The sequence below is a fragment of the Anser cygnoides genome, chromosome 11 (genome assembly GCF_040182565.1).
Source record: "Anser cygnoides isolate HZ-2024a breed goose chromosome 11, Taihu_goose_T2T_genome, whole genome shotgun sequence".
Lineage (NCBI taxonomy): Eukaryota > Metazoa > Chordata > Aves > Anseriformes > Anatidae > Anser > Anser cygnoides.
This window is the reverse complement of record NC_089883.1, coordinates 12,242,512-12,255,592: the sequence shown is the minus strand read 5'-3', so window position 1 is coordinate 12,255,592 and position 13,081 is coordinate 12,242,512. Positions and strand designations below refer to the sequence as shown.

Here is a 13,081-nt window from a genome sequence, read left to right as displayed (position 1 = left end):
AGCAGTTTCTTTTACCTGCATCCAGGCAACAGGAACGAGGCTCACTACTACAGTCATTATTGCACACACCGCTACGACCTGCTCAAGGTAATTCCTACTCCAGGGCAGAGGAGAGGGAAAGCGCCGGTGTTTGGAACAGCTCCTGCTCAATTGTCTGGAAGGTGATTGAACGCTGTAGCACTTAGATCCATACCAGCAGCCAGGCGGGAGTGGGTCAGAGGTGACAGAGAGGATCTTGCCATGTGAATATAGAGTTTAAAGAGAAATATTTCACTCTGATCCCATTTAAAGCCCCACGTGCGATGTGAGCAGTAGGAACATGTCCACAGAGAAGCTGTCTGTGCCATGATGCCACCCACAGCAGCATCCAGAAAGGAAGTGCCTCGGTCCCAGGCTTAGAAACTGCCCCAACCTTTGCACCAGAGGGGAAGAAGGGTGCAGGCACCAACTCTACCCACCCCGAGCACAGATCCCACACTTCTGCTCCTTTGATCTCTGCTTGCTGGCACGCAGCCTCGGATGGCTGATCAGCCAGATGCAAGATATGGCCAGGACCTTGAACCTCTTGCGGTTATTGTATCTGAACCATCTTGCCTGTCACGCAGGTTAGGAAATAGGACCGATATTCTGCATGGGAGTGAGCACGCTCACACGCAGAACCAAAGGCAGTTTGAAGCCTTTTTATCAGTAAGCGATAACACCTGGACTTTGAGCGTATATTCAGATTATTTAGCAATTAGTAGTTAATATTCTCAGTGATAGGACGTGTGAACTGCAAGCAAGAGGGGTTTTTGGTCTCCTCTCCGAGTGCTCTTGGATCCTGGACTCCTTGGCAGGAGGAAGCAGCTGACTACAGCCATGGTGAGCAGCTGCTCGTGTCCGTGAGGAGCACTGCCACCCCATCTCCAGATCCTTGCACTCCGAGACCTGCCGCCTCCTGACAGGCCTGCGAGGTTATTTGGAAGGAGGCAGCCGGGGGTGGCCTCGTGGATTTTAATCAAAACTACGGTCGCATCAGGGATTCTGTTGGATATGGCACACGGACAGGTGGGGACCCAGTGTGCTCCAAGGCATGGACAGGTTCATGAGCCTTGTCAGAAGGTGAAGAATACACCACCGTGGCGTTAGGCTGCCTGGGACAGATGCACCACAGTGACAGGCTTGGCCCAGTCAGATACCTCCAGCACTTGGTGCCCAAAGACACTGGCCCGGCTGCCCAGCAGGTGTTCTTCAGGTCTGTGAGCATGGACCTGCAGACCCATCAGGGGAAGGAAGAGCAAGAGACAAAGCACACGGGATGGCCACGACAATCTGATCAAGCTGTACTGCTAATGCTCCTAGGAAAGAAATGCTGGACTGTGTGGTTTATTTCTGCTTTGCTTTACTGCATGTGCCCTAGGAGAAAAACCAGACACCAGCAGATCTCTCTCACTGCCACAGGACTCTCAGAAGAGAAAATGCTCCATCCAGCAGAGCTCCTGCATGCTGAGCTCCTGCAGACACATGAGGACTGGATCAGCACTGAGCAGATGTATTACAACTTTCCCTCTAATGGTTTCTACAGCACCTGAGGGGCTGTAGGCCTTTCTGTTAATGCTCCACATGACTTTCTGAGCTCTCTGCCCTTCACTCGTGGCCTCTTGTGATGCAGAGTTGAGCCTCCTGTTCCTACAGCAGCATGCAGAGGGCACAAAGCTATTCTCTTGACCCCCCCCTTTCAGGCCGATGAGATTTACCTGCTGCAGCCACAAAGCAGCTCACAGACAGCAACAGCATCCTAACAGGCTGATCAAGGGCAGGAAGGCAGAAAGCTGCTAAGTCCTGAGGGGACTTGTCAGCTTAAACTTTATCTGCTTGAGGCCTGCAAGTCCTGAGGTAGTCCTTGCAGAGCGTTATGCTCACAGAACAGCTCCCACACTTTGACAGTAGTTCCTCCATTCTGTGCATGAGCTTTCCTCCTTCACAAGGTTTTGTTTCACAGACATTTTGTTCTCGTGAAGTCTCTGCCATGCTGCCAGGTGCACAGGTCTCCACTGCAGCGTGTCTGTGGTGCTGCAGAGGTGTTTTATGAACACCACATTACTTCCTGGCCCTGGGACCTGGTTAAGGAGAACATCCACATGCTCTGAACCCAGGGGAGCTCCCACCCCACGATCCTCCAGGTGTGGACAAACCTTATCACGGCAAGGCCAGGATGTTCCGTTGTGTAACCCCAGTGCATCGTGGTGCGACTACGCAGCCGCGTGGATCAGAGCTGCGCGGAAGGCACAGGATGGGCACCAAGGACTGTGCAAGCAGAGGAGCTTGGTTCACTCAATAGAAGATTAAAGTTGCCCTGACTCAAGGGAACCTACTCCAGGGTTTGTCTAGGACAAACCTCTCAACAAGGCGATGACAGCCAGGGGTTGGCAGGATGGCTGCTCGCACACCGGGGGGTCACAGCTCCAGCTCAGCGGGACTGTTTGTTCTCTGCCTTGATCTTCATCCCTCGGCTGTATTGAAAGGACGTTTGCCCGAGACAAGCGTGTATGGCACACAATGTCAGCTTCAGAACAAGCTGCGAGGAAACAGATTGAGTTCTCTGTGCAAACCAACTGCGAATCCATTCCTTGGTGGCTTCTCTTGTGGGACACTTCAAAGGCACCAAGCATCCACAACACAGCTGCTGCCCTGGGGAAGGAGTTGTTGAATAGCCTCTGTGAATGAGAAGTAAAAAATTAAGCAGTTAGATTTGGCACGTGCATCACAATAAAGATCCCCGAATGCTCAGCTTCTCATTGAACCTAAGGCGGGCTGTTAATTCGTTATTCACTTCCCAGCCTGGAAGGAAAAGCATGTTATACCCGAGGGCCAGAACCAATGAACAGAGCCATAAATCAAGCAGTTACAAGACCAGCAATTAAGAAACAAGCCGACAGAAGGGAGAACTCTGTCAGTAATAAAGCAGACAAACCACAGGATCTGCTGAGTGCTCAAAGCAACTGGGGACACACAGTCCTTTCTACACTCCACCTCTAATTCTTCCAGCCATTTGCTGCCTTTTCCCTCTGTCTTCTATTTCCTTTTATTTCCTCCTGCTCCCCTTCCAGTTTTTCCTCTGTTCTCTTTCCCCTCTCTTCTGAAAAGCCAATCCTTCCTGAGAAAGCACGAACATACCTGCTGAGCCAATGGATTTACCAGCTGCTGCCCAGGAGCAGAGGCACGTGCTGGCACCAGCAGCTGCGTGCGCACGGCCCCGCGAGCGCCACGAGTGCTGGAGGGAGCGGAGTGCCCTGCGCCTGCCCAAGGACTGCAGCAGTACCTGAGCTCTGGAACGGGGGAGGACATCCCTGCAGGTCCTGGGATGGTGTTGCTGAGGGAACAAGTGGCTGTGGGCAGAGCTGCTCATGTAAGGAATGACTGGGATGCCTCTACGAGCACAAGTCAGGTCTGGCTCCCTTGACTTTGACCACTGCCCCTCCAGCACTTCCTGCTCCATTTCTGGCTCCTTCTCCTTACTCACCACTGGAAATCCCGCCCTTGCTTCCCCTCCCGGTGTTACAGTGTTGTGAGCAGCCCTGGACACTGGCAAAGTCAGGCCTGTGCAGCTGTTTTCTGCACGCAGCTCAGGCACATGCATGTGAAACCTGAGTGCAGGACAGGGGTATTTAACCAGGCTCTTGCTCGCTCACATATCCCTTCCGGCCCAGCACACTACTGCATCTCTAGGACATCACATATTTGGGAAATCACAGCCAGCATTGATATATTTTGTCTACATCAGTCTTTGTCACATGGTATGTGTATAGAGAAAAGAAACATGGCAATTTTAGAGCCTTATTTTGTCAAGGCAGGAGGAAGACCAGATATTCCTCTCATCATTCCAAGACCAAGTGGATCCAGTTACACCAAGAATTAAGATTGTGATATTCCAGTGCAGCCTCAATGGCCTGGAGGAATCTCAGATCTGTGAAGTTTCTCTATGGAAACACTCGCTGACATCACCTAGACACCGCCAAGGCAGCAGACACCAGGGTAAAAGCACATGACACCAGGTCAGCATTATCGCACCACGGCACATGCTCAGCCTCTGCTGGTCCAGCACATCCCAGCTCATGGTGCCGACACTTCCCAGGAGGTGAGCTCACAGCCCAGGGAGTTTCCAAAGTAACAAACCCACCTCAGCTGCCGAAGCCTTTTCCTTTTGAGGCTTTTCCCCCATAAAGACATCAGTTCTTGGTCAAGGCTGAGACTTGTGCTAGCCACAAGCACACCATCTGGAAGAACTGCGAGCTGCCCTCGTCCTGGCTGGCACGGGCAGAGGTGACCCAGCAGAGGCCATCAGCCAGGCTGAGAGCGGCGCATGCTGGGGAGCACAGGGGCAAGGAGGGTGCCCTGGGGATGCCAGGACAAGGCCACGTGTCACCAGCGACCACAGCCACTTCCCAGACAGACTGCTCTCCTCTGCGGGGTGAAGCCAGCCTGTCCTCAGCACATCAGAGGCACAGCTGATAGGCACTTCAAGGAAACAAAGCGCTGCCTTTGAGAGCACGTTACTCCAGCGCGCTCCCAGCTGTCTGTGGTTTTGATCTCGAATGGCGAGGCTAAAGAGTCGCTAGTCCACAAGAGAAGGAAACATCTCCTCCAAGGCTGAGCACAGAGGGACTAATAATCCACCTCCCCCAGCGCCGGGGCAGGGAGGCTTTGATGAGCTCTTTGGCAAGTGCTGTAGTAAGAGGCTGCAATATAGAGTTAACTAATTAGGTCGCTGCACAGCAAAAGGAAAATAAAGTAGAAATCGTTTCTGTTCAAAGCAGATTCCAGCGAAGGAGAGAACAGCTGCATTACCGGAGACAGGCTGCAGCGAACTCCACAAGAAATCGGGGAGGGGAATGGGCTTCAAGGTCTTGAGGAAAGCAAATCCCAGACACGAGGCCACAGCAACAAAAAAGGCTCAGCAGCTGGGGAGTCCTTGGGAGATGACGGGAAATCCTCTTCAAAGGAAGGCTTTTCCCACCCAGATCTTGGCAAGCCACTGCGAGCAGTTATGTTTTGCTTATCTGAAGTCTCTTCCAGGCCGGCCAGCTGCAGATTTCACACTCGGAATGGCTGGAGAGTTTCTGAACTCATCCCAAATGTGCCTTGTCCTTCGATGACAGGATCCCAACAGACTGCGTGTGGGGTTGTAGAAGTGTGCCCTCAGGCATCCCAATCCGTTATCTGATGGTTCCCTGGATTCACAGAGCCATGGAAAGGGCACCAGCAGGTGCCCATCAGAAAGCATCCATGGAGCTATGCTCCTCTTTTCCACCTGTAAGCACTGAGCCCTGTAAAGGAGATTTTGTCAGTCTCCTCCTCCTCCTGCACCACCAGAAGACATTTCTTAGCTGCCCGTATCGTACAGGAAGGAATAACATGAGAGAACAGCAACTGCTGGTGCTTCCCCCGTGGGTATGTTTTCCCAGAAATGGCACGGAGGCTTTCCATGGCATCAGGTAGACTTTCGAGCAGCACTTGATGGAAATCCAGCCGCTTGGCTTTGCCCCAGATCGCTGGCACTCTGGGAAGGTCAGAGCACTGCAATAAGCCATATGCTCAGTCTTGGCTTCCCCTCACAGTGCCAAGGCATGTCTGCAAGGGATAAAGCCAGAGGGAACGTTAACTGATCACCACTGAAACGGAGCCTCTGCTTGGCTTCCACCCTAATTAACTATCAGGAGGCGATGCCGGAAGGCCCCCGCATTGCCAATAAAGAATGTGGGGCTGGTAATTAATTAGTAGCCTATTGGGATCCCAGCACCTCTCGCCCACAGCCGAGCTCTCCAGATTGATACAAAGGGGATTTAATGGAAACACAGCAGTTTTCCCATTACGGCCTAAAGCAAAACAGAACTAGTTTTTGAAGGAACCTCATTTATAGTCCTCTCACATGACTGATGCTTAACACCTAACCCTGCAGGTACGGGGATGTATTGGAAAGAAACCTACCTGCAGAATACTGGAATAAGAGAGAAAGCCCCTTAGGTAATTTGGTGAGCTATCTCTGTTCACCATCCTCCATGCATAAGAAAACAGCAAGAGCAGAAGGGTAACAGAGGCAGGTCTTGCACATCAGTGTATAGCTTACAGCACTCCTGGAGACTCCTGGCAGCTCTTCTCTGCCAAAAGAGCAAGAAAACCCCACTAAAACAGAACACACCATGAAATGGGCATCAGGACATCCTGTCTGGAGGGGTCAGGAAGGGACAGTTTTGCTGGGCTGATAACTGTGAGGCCAAATACCATGACTCCTTCCTGTGCTTGGAAGCTGGAGGTGAAAGGCCTCAAAGAGCTGGAAAGGAGACAGCCAGCAGCAGATCAGGTGGTTCTCATTGCTCGTGTAGGGAGCAGTGATGATGGGTGATGTCTAAGCACCAAGTTGTCAGACCCAGGGGGCAGAGGGAGGTCAAAAAGGGCATGAGGAAATCACATCAAGGCAGTCGAAGGTAAAGGATGCTCAGAAGACAAGATGAGGAGCAGCTGCCAGAGGTCAATGGATGATCCTGGAATAAGACTTCTTGAAGGTTACTGAGGGTTGCTCTGACTGGAAAAGAGTACAGACAAAGAGGGCATCCTGCTGAGAACACGATATTCCTGGGTATCAGAGCCTGAGATAGCACAGTATCGCACTGACAGCAGAGGACAGGCTAGAACAGCCCTGCACACCCGCAGAAAGAAGCCAGAGCTAGTGCTGACATGATAAAGAGGAAGCCATGTGCACTTGTGCTCTCCCTGTGAAGGGAAAATATGCCTCATACACACTAAAAAGGTGCTAGAAGCACACAAACAGTTGCCTCAGACCATAGTTTCATTCCCTTATCCTAAACTTTTGCAAGTGTCACCTTCTGGTTTTCCTCCAGCTCCAGCCGCTCTGGTCCTGCAGTCTTCAGCCCTCTGGTCCAGCCGTGTTCCTCTTGCCTGTCCCTCTCACCCACTGAACTCTGCAGCTACCTCAGCTCTCAAGCCCAAGCTTGCAGTTGCTCCATCTTCCTAACAAGCTCTCTGGCTCATTAACCTTTCATTTTGCTTCTCTTCCTCTGTTCAAGCTGGAGCCTTTCAAGCTCCCTCTCCTGACTTGAATTTTGTCTCCCTTGGACTCTTGCTCAAAGCAGAGGTCTGCCGTGCTTGCTCTTATGTCTGTCAGCAAGTTACAGCATCTTCCTGACACCAGCAGCTGTGTGCTGGCTCCTCTCGCAAGTGGGCTCCATGCTGGGAGGTACTGTAACCTCTCCCTTCAGACTCCTGCAGTGTTCCCAAAAAATCTTGTCTTTTCCTGTCCAACGGATATCGTTTTCACTTCTCTTTGTAGGCCCTCGTTTTTCCACATACATAAAGCTGTTGGTACCATGAAAATGTCAACTCAACCATCAAGAAACAGATCAACTGGTATGAATCATTTGGAAAGAAAAAAAAGATCAGAACGGAAAAATCTATGATTCATCCACACCTTGGATAGTGTGTGCACTCGTGGTCCCTTCATCTCAAAGGGGATAGCAGGACTGAAACAGATTCTGAAAAAAGCACAACAGATGGTCAAAGACACAGAGCATAATTAAAAGCACAATTACCGAAGGCACAGTGAAGTAGGCTCAGACTTGTTAGCGTGTAAAAGGAAAGGCTTGCGGGGAAAAAGTCAGGGTGTGAAGTCATTACTGGTCTGAAGGGGGACTGGCTCTTCACCTTCTCTTCCAAAACAAGAGCTCCAGGCCAGCGATGAAGCTAAGAGGAGGGAGGACCAGCCCCACGCACCCTACCTTCTCTAAGACCAGGGAGGCCACCCTTCCTCGCTGCTTTTGAAGCTGGTATAAGGTCTTTGCTTTGGGTTGGACTGAGGACCAACCATATTTACCTCTGTAGTTCCCATTTCCCCAGGACTCTCAGCCAAAAATCCTCTCTTCCTTCACATCAGGAAAAAAAAACATCCCAATGTTCTCAGAAGTTAATTATATTACTGCTGAAGGCCTTTCCTTGCCTTCCCCCATCTGTCATCTTTCATTCATTATGGAGAAAGCAGCCCCCATCTTCTTCTATCAGCTCACAGCACCAGTCCACCCACCAGATTTTCAAGGAAGCGCTGTCGTGCTTTTCCTTATTCATACTTCTGGAAGGGAGGAACACCCACAAAGCTGATTACTTGTCTTCTTCAAAATCTTTCACTGTGATTTGTGCAGGAAGTTTGACAGCCATTAGCGCGGCGTAGCACCAAGATCACAGTCAGTATCACTTCACTGCTCCTCTGTTCAACTCCACAAGGAGGTTCCACAAGGAACAAGTCCTCTTTGGCCACAGTCAGGAAAGAATCTCCTCCTTTGTGCAGATGCTATGAGTAAGAGGATGGCTTGGGATTAGAGGGAAGCAAGACCTAGAAAACCATGCATTGCTTGCCCTGCCCTCCCAACAGCCAATCAGTTTGGATGAATACTGTCAAGTGAAATGACAAGATGTGTTCTGGCCTCCTTCCAACTCCTGGGCATTAAAGACACAGAAAAAGACAGAGATTTTAGAAAAGATTTCACACTCAGCTCCAGGATAACATCCATGCAGCCATTTTTCACACTGGGGGTGGCTAAGCACCGGATAGGAGTCCTTGAAGATATAACAAAACCTCTCTGGAGGCCCAGATCACCTGGACCTAACTTTGAAGCTGCCTTTGAGCAGGGGCACAGACTGAAGACTCCCTCGGGCTCCTTTCACCCAGCATTATCCCATGATTGTAGGAGTATATGGCCCTGAAACAGCATGCAGAATCTCACTTGCCTCGTTAACAGCAGGACTCTCCTCCAGGCGCAGAGCGCCCCACAGAGCTCAGCTCTCCTCCCCGGCTCACTGGCACGAGGTGCCCACACAACAGAAGAATGTGGCTCGGTCCCTGTGCTCATTGCCCTTTAGATGCAGGAGAACGGCTCCTGTCTTGACAGCATTCCCAGAGTCTTGTAGGTAAGCCAGAAGTAGAGGGTGCCCCTGGAAAAGTAATCTGCAGGAAAACTAAAGTGCTGCTGTGAAATGCTGATTGGTTTGCATTTGAATTTTGGTAGAAGTGCACTTATATCAATGTTTGACTCTTTAAAAAAGTTGCAGGTTCATAAGAGCCTTCCTAAAGAAAAGTTCTTGGCAGAGGGGGGGTGTCTGCAAGAGAAACACCAGTTCCCATTGACAGATACTCAGGATGAGAAATAGCCCTCCTGTACACACACAGACACCTCGGGATTGGCCTCCTGCAAGGACAGATTTTACATCGTCATCTGGAGATCATCATGGAAAAGAAGGGTTTTAGAAAGCCACTTTATAACCCTGAGCATCAGAATAAGTAAACGTGCAGCATCTCACATGCTTTGCTCAAGAGATGAACTGTCACAGGCTTTTGATGGGATTCCAACTAATTCCACTACGGATACAAAATCTGGCTTTAACTCTTCCTGTGCTATCAGCCTTAAGGTTTTTACGTTCAAGCAGATTTTCAGTAAGACCTTCCATGAAACGGCCAAGTGCAGCTATTCTCTGTGCTCATTTCAGCCAAGACATTCTTTAGCCCTTTCTCAGTGCAGCACTAGGAGAGACTGGACTGAGCTGCAGGGATATGGGTGGGAGAATGTTGCTTTTTGTTGCTCTCCTTTGGGAATGCAGCAAATGTTTTCAGGGGCGTTTTCTGTACTGAGATCACTTGAAGTTGCTTGGACAGTTCTGCTCGGCAGCCTCAGCCGGTGCAGCAGTGTGGTGGAGAAGAGTTCTGCTAGCGGGAAACTCAGCCCTGAAGACCTTGCCTGGGGTTATGTGTTTCCAGAAGGGCATGAACCTAGGGAGGAGTAGACAGAGCCACAAGGGGAAACATCAGAGAGCTCCCTTGGAATAATCCCCTTCGTGGAGAAGGGCTTGAGCAGCTGTAGGCTCTTCCAGATTATACCTTCTGAACCCCCAGGGTCAGCCAGAAAGGGGCTGGGTTGTTACTTCCCCAGCAGCCTGACTCTGGAAACAACACCCACTAACACATGCACACAGAGGAGGGTTCAGCACTGGATATGCCCTCTTTTTCTACAGATGTAATAATAAATGGGAGTGCTTGCAGTCCAGAGAATCCCCTGCTGCCCTGTTCAGCAGCTGGCTAGCATCCTTTTCAATAGCCAGTGTATCCTCTAATGATACTCCCTGCATTCTGTGTTCTTGCAGGCAGCCAGCTAGAAGTGCTTACGTGCAGTTAGAGCCTGCGTGATGATTACAGATGATAAACATAATTATTTTGGGTCCTGATTGCCTCTGCTTTCTTCATTCTGTTGCTGATGTGTAAAACAGCCCCAACGTTATCAGTTCTATGGACAGAAACACTGTGAAGAGACAGCCTTCCTCCTGAAGGAAGGGCCACATGTTCAGGGAAATGAACAGTTCAATGCAACGAACTGTTCAAGGCACTGAGCTGCAGCTGTGCCAGCCTCCTGCCTCCTGAAACACAAAGTCTTTAAGATGCACCTGAGCACTCTGCAAAACCAAGGTCAGAGAGTGACGGGAAGTGGGTTTCATTATTTGGCTGTAAAACCAACAGACAGGAAAACATCAGCGATGAACCAGTTAGGCTGACTTCTGCTCAGAGCAGTGCTGTCACACAGGCATCACAGAACGCAGCATTTTAGGAAGCTGAATAACATTGAGTCTCCTGAAGCAGCAAAATGTCCCATCAGACCTGTAACTAGCATGTGTGAAGCTGTGGGGTGCGACAACACTTTCCTGCACCAGCCAGGAGCCGACTGCCTTCAGATTTGCAGCAGCAGGTGGAATCCAGAGCACCGATCTCCGACTTCTGTTTTGAACCAAAACTGGGACCCGACACACCAGCAGCGCAGTGCAGGGAGGCTCTGCTCTGCCCCATGAGCCCAGATCTGCTCAGCCACCCCTGGGAGATCTGCCACGTGCTGAGCAGCCACACTTGGACGTGGGTCCATGGAGCAGCAAACACGTGCTGTGACACCGAGCAGGACCTGCACAGGGGAAGCAACGGATGGCAGGCCCACTCCCTGGTCTTCTGTTGTCTTCTCTGTACTCTCATATGGTCCTGTTCGTAGAGCTGGGGTGTGAACTCCCTTTTATACGATCTGTTCCACATGCTGAGGGACAGAACTGGCAAGGTCTGGACATCCTGAAGAGCAACATAATCTTTCCTGTTAATCCAGGAGAAGGGCGGTATCGGGAGAAGGCTGAGAGGCAGAAGGAACAGCAAGGCTGGCAGAGCTGACGCTCACACTCGGCAGCCCTGTTTCCCTCCAGCATGACCTGGCTCCTCCAAGGCAGCCAGTGCCTGGGACAGAGCACTCTGGAAAACAAGGAGTTCTTTAAGTTTTCTTATTAGATAAATAAATCAATCCAGCGATCACGAGGCCCTGAAGCCAAAGTGGCCAAGGATAGGAGAAGCTAGAAAAGCTTCAGTGAGAACAGGTAACAAGAGACGTGTTTACCGCAGAAGAGAGACAAGGCTTCTAACACTAGCAGGCTGCTGCACCACAAACATTCCCTATGGCCTGGTATGGCTGCACAGAGATATTTACACGTACAGGCAGGGAGACGCCAACCCCTGGCTGGTGAACAATCAACTTTTATCCTCTCCAGACCAGCAAAGCCAAGATTTCAGTAAACACGCAACCCCAAAAATGTGCCTGCGGATTGGGTAGAGCAGAGCCTGTGCTCTCCTTGCCAAATAACAAAGCCGTTCTCCTGTGGGTGGTTTCATGGTGAGGTTTCTGTGGGGAGGAAGTGTTTCTAGTGGTCAAGGCAGGGAACAGGGGTTCAGCAGACCTGGCTCCCATCCCTGGCTCTAGGCAAATCAGGGAAGCTCCGACTGCAGCAAATGTGAGCTCTCGCAGGAGTCACTGCTGCCCTCTGCTCACCTCTCCTTGCTCAGGTGCAAATTGCTCCTCTGAGGATCACAGAGACGCGGGCTTTTCCCCACCTGACAGTGCTTCCTGACCTTGCAGGGTTATTGCGGAGCTCGTGTGATTGATGCCTGAAAGACTGGCAGAGCTCTTTGGATGACAATCTGTCTGGAAGGTATTGGAAGACGTGCACATGCGAGTGCTGACACGTGAGAAGGAGACATGCATCTCACACACACTCTTTATTTCCCTCCACGCTCACAAGTCTCTACCCAGACTTGCTGCATCCGCTACTCGTGCATTTAAATATTTACAAGATGGATCTGCAGAAAACCTGTGTTTCAGAGCAGAGTAGACAATGCTCTGGCTGAACAGATGCCCTTACAAATACCCAACCCACCTCCCTGCTTGCCCAGACTCCACATTTTACTTACAAAATCAGCAAACATGAAGCCAGACTGAAAGCCTACAGCAGATACAACCCAGCTCTACTCAGTTCTGATGGGCTGGTGCCAGTGACCTCCCCTGGCCCCTGCATTGTTCCCTCTCTGTTTCATCCACAGATGTCATTAACCTGCTGTTTTTCCCCTCCTCCAGCTCATTAATGAAGACACTGAAGAAGACTGGACCTAACCCTGATCCCTGTGGCATGCCATTAGATAAACACCTCCTTGAAGAGTTCCCATCAACCTCTTATGTATGAAGGACTGTTGTCCTGAGGTGTGCATAGCTATTAGAGCTAATGACTTCACCTGTCACAGCTTATTTGCAGTGAACCCCACAGGGAGAACCCACCAACCGCATCAACAGTTTGTAAAGAAAAAAATAAAAGAAGGAACACCACATTGTCACCCAGGATGGCTCTGTGTTTAGTGGGCACACCAGGTTTGTCTGTTTACAATGTTTTACCTGACTGCTGTTTCTAATTTCTGTCCTAATTTTATCTGCATGCTGTTAATTTTTTTTTTCAATCTTCTCTTACCTTGTTGGCTGCATTTCAAAAATAGGTGGCATGAGTCAACCGCAGTGGACCAGTGTAAAATCTTGTAAGATACTTCCCTCAAGTGGAGGGAATAAAAATCACTCAACTGAGTGTCACAGGCTCTGAGGTACCTCAGGTAGCAGAAGATAATGGGAGATGGACACCTAGATGAGGTAGAATCTGCCAACCTGCTTGAAAGTTGTTAGGAGCGTAGAGAAATTATCAG

The 13,081-nt window shown here is 50.3% G+C and overlaps 1 long non-coding RNA gene across 1 annotated transcript in view; it reads right to left on the bottom strand.

The window, feature by feature from the left end:
- The window catches only part of LOC106044201 (uncharacterized), a 111,076-nt gene that overhangs the window by 50,281 nt on the left and 47,714 nt on the right, over positions 1-13,081 (bottom strand). The window contains exon 7 of the long non-coding RNA XR_010834151.1: positions 1,737-2,696. This is a non-coding gene — a long non-coding RNA (uncharacterized lncRNA). The remainder of the gene's footprint in view (positions 1-1,736; positions 2,697-13,081) is intronic.